Source organism: Cebus imitator, unplaced genomic scaffold (assembly GCF_001604975.1).
Source record: "Cebus imitator isolate Cc_AM_T3 unplaced genomic scaffold, Cebus_imitator-1.0 Scaffold82, whole genome shotgun sequence".
NCBI lineage: Eukaryota > Metazoa > Chordata > Mammalia > Primates > Cebidae > Cebus > Cebus imitator.
In genome coordinates this window covers 3,564,924-3,569,121 of record NW_016107397.1, presented here as the reverse complement: position 1 = coordinate 3,569,121, position 4,198 = coordinate 3,564,924, and positions in this window count along the sequence as shown.

Genomic DNA, 4,198 nt, shown 5'->3' with positions numbered 1-4,198 from the left:
GGGGCGGGGGCCGGGGGGCGGCGGCGGCGGCGGCGGCGGGGGAGGGGGCGCTGGCGCTACCGCGGCGGCCGCTCCTCTGTGTTTGTGTTTGTAGCAAGATGGCTGCCCGCCTCGCACCACGTGATGTGGACGCGGGGCCGCCCCCTCCGCCGCTGCCGCCGCCGCCGCCGCTGCCGCCTCCGCCGCCTCCCTCTGCCGCTCCGGCCCGCTCCGCCTCGCCTCGTGCGCTCCTCGCGTGCCCCGCTCGCCGCGGCCGGGACGCCTGTCGCCCACGACAGCACCCCCCTTCCCGCCCGGGCACGTGACCTGGGCGCCCGGCTGGTCACGTGACGGGGGGCCCCAGATGCGGGCGGAGTCGGTCCGCTCGGCCCCGGAGTGGCCCCCTCTCCCCCACCTCCACCGGCCGTGCGACGCGCGACCCTCGGGACTGAGGCCGATGCCTCCTGGTGGTCAGCTTCCTCCAGGAAGTCCCCCTGAATGGCAGGAGACAATAAAACCCAGAACTCTTCGTCAGGCTTCCTGAGATGTGTGAAATAAGTGGCTCAGGCGGATGACTTGCCTCTCACGAGCCTCTTTAGTTTTATTATTTTTTAAATTATTGAGACAGAGTCTCGCTTTGTCGCCCAGGCTGGAGTGCAGTGGTGCGATCCCAGCTCACTGCCATCTCTGCCTCCCGGGTTCAAGTGATTCTCGTAAGTAGCTGGGTTACAGGCGCACACCACTACGTTCGGCTAATTGTATTATTAGCAGAGACAGGGTTTGCCATGTTGGCCAGACTGGCCTAGAGCTCTTGACCTCAAGTGATCCGCCTGCCTCCCCCTCCCAAAGTGCTGGGATTATAGGCGTAAGCCAGCACGCCCAGCCCCTATTTATTTTTTTGAAGCAGGGTCTCACTCTGTTGCCTAACTGCAGTGCACTAGCTCCATCTCGGCCCACAGCAGCCTCCAACTCCAGTGTCAAGCGATTCTCCCATCTCAGCCTCCCGAATTGATGGAACTATAGGTGTTCACCACCATGCCCAGATAACTTTTTTATTCTCCGTAAAGATGGTGGCCGAGGTGGGGGGGGGGTCTCATGACATCGCCCAGGCTGGTTTTGAACTCTTGGCCTGAAGCGATCCTCCTGCGACAGCCTCCTGAGTAGCTGGGACTACAGCTGTGCACCAGCACATCCTAATTTTTAAAATTTACTGTATTTTTTGTTTGTTTTCCAAGACACAGTCTTACTCAGTCGCCCAGGCTGGAGTGCAGTGGTGCAATCACAGTTCACTGCATCCTCCACCTCCTGGGCTCAAGCAATCCTCCTGCCTCAAGCACCCTGAATAGCTAGGACTATTGGGGCACACCACCACACCCAGCTAATTTTTGTAATTTTTTTGTAGAGACAGGGTTTCCCCCATGTTGCCTAGGCTGGTCTTGAACTCCTGAACTCAAACGATTCTCCTGTGTCAGCCTCCCAAAGTGCTGAGCTTAAAGGCGTGAGCCACCACACCTGGCCCCCTTTTTTTTCTTAATGGCAGATTCCTCTCCAGTGTTTTACTTGGATGAAATGCAAGGAGAGGGCCAGGTGCAGTGGCTCCCAGCACTTTGTAATCCCAGCACTTTGGGATGCCAAAGAGGATGGATCACCTGAGGTCAGGAGTTGGAGACCCCTCTGGCCAACATGGTGAAACCCCATCTCTACTAAAAATACAAAAAATTAGCCGGGAGTGGTGGAGGGTGCCTGTAATTCCAGCTACTCTGGAGGCTGAGTCAGAAAATTGCTTCAATTGGAGGCAGAGGTTGCAGAGAGCCGAGATCGTGCCACTGCACTCCAGCCTAGGTGACAGAGCGAGACTTCTTGTCAAAAAGAAAGAAAGAAATGCAAGGAGATAAGAACTGTCTTGTCAGATTGGTTTATTATGGAGCTTGTCTTCACCCACCTAAGTTGCGAGCCTTAATATTTATCTGGATATCAGAGTTTGCAAAACATATTTTAGGTACCACAAAAAGACACACGACCTGAGTAATGAAGTGATAGCTCATAAACCGTGCTTATTGTTAATTATCAGACATAATGGGTCTTAAAATTAATTTATTGCATTCAGAATTACATTCGGCCCTGAGCTAAGTTCTTTGCTCAACCAAATATAACTGCATTCTAAGTCACCAATGACCTACACATTGTGAAATCCACTGGTCCGTTATCTTATATGACCTGTCATCAGCCAGTGACACAGACGGTCGTTCCCTCCAGAAATGCTGTTTTCACCTGGCTCTCAGCACACTATACTCTGTTGGTTTTCTTCCCACCTCACTAGCTGCTATTTCTCAGACTGTTACTGATTCCTCCTCTTCTCCCCATCCTCCCAGAGCTCAGTCCTTCAACACCTCCCCATTGGAACAGGATATGGGTTGGGCACAGTGGCTCACATCTGTAAACCCAGCACTTTGGGAGGCCGAATCGGGAGGATTGCTTGAGTCCAGGAGTTCAAGAGCAGCCTGCACAACATAGTGAAACCCCATCTCTACAAAAATTGCAAAATTAGCCAGGCGTGGTGGTGTGTGCATGTAGTCCCAGCTACTTGGGAGGCTGAGGTGGGAGGATTGCTTAAGCCAGGGAGGCGGAGGTTGCAGTAAGTGGAGATCAAGTCACTGCACTCCAGCCTGGGTGGCAGAGCCAGACCCTGTCTCAAAAAAAAAAAAAGGTAACAGCCTGGGTGCAGTGGCTCACACCTGTAATCCCAGCCCTTTGGGAGTCCGAGGCCGGTGGATCACAAGGTCAGGAGTTCAAGACCAGCCTGACCAACAGGGTGAAACCTCATCTCTACTAAAATACAAAAATTAGCCAGGTGTGGTGATGGGTACCTGTAATCTCAGCTATTCAGGAGACTGAGGTCGCATCACTGCACTCCAGCCTGGGTGACAGAGCGAGACTCTGTCTCAAAAAAAGGAAACAGGATATGAGACCCACTGCTAAACATTCCTGTCTCTGCCCAACCATTACTTCCTCTGGGAAAACCCTGGATCCCTCAAGATGCTATTGGCTGTCTCTTCTTGGAGATCCATCCAATCCTATTCATGTCCCCTCCCTTGGCACAGCTCACTAGGTCATGCTCATCTTGTCTTGCACACTATAATATGAGCAGTTTAGCACAGTATTATGTAATCTAACTGGTATGCTAGCAGCCTAACATATCACCTTGATCCATCCCTTATAGCTGTGTAATATTCCATGGGATGGATGTGCCATAGATTGTTTACCATGCACTGATTGAAAGTTATCTGGAGGCCAGTGGCTCAGGCCTGCAGTCCTAGCACTTTGGGAAGCTGAGGCGGGAGGAATAAGTACAGGAGTTTGAGACCAGCCTGGGCAACACAGGGAGACCCCTATCTCTACATAATAAATTAATATGAAAAGAAAGCCATCTGAGTTGCTTCCAGTTTGAGCTATTACAAATAAAAATGCTGCTGGGCGAGGTGGCTCACACCTGTAATCCCAGCACTTTGGGAGGCCAAGGCAGGCGGATCATGAGGTCAGAAGATAGAGACCATCCTGGCTGACATGGTGAAACCCCATCTCTACTAAAAATACAAAAAATTAGCCAGGCATGGTAGCGCACACCTGTAGTCCCAGCTACTCAGGAGGCTGAGGCAGGAGAATCACTTGAGCCCGGGAGGTGGAGGTTGTAGTGAGCCGAGATCATACCACTGCACTCCAGCCTGGGGAACAGAGCAAGACTCTAGCTAAAAAAATAATAAATGCTATGGACGTTTATGTACAGGTTTTTAAATGCCAAGAAATATTCTTGCTGGGTCATGTGGTATGTGTACATTTAATTTTAGAAAGAACTGCCAAACTGTTTTCTAGGATGGCTGTATGATTTTACACTTCCACAAGCAGCGTATGAGAGATCCAGTTTCCCTGCATTCTCATCCACACTTGGTATTGTCAGAACTTTGTATTTCAGCCATTTCAATACCTGTTATTTGTAGCTCCTCATGGTTTTCCTGTGTATTTCCTTAATGGCCAGTGATATTGAACATCTTATGATGTACTTATTTACCATTCTTATACTTTCACTGAAATGTCCATTCAAGATTTGCCCATTTTCTTTTTCTTCTTCTTCTTTTTTTTTTTTTTTTTGAGACTGAGTTTTTCTCTTGTTACCCAGGCTGGAGTGCAATGGCACGATCTCGGCTCACCGCAACCTCCGCCT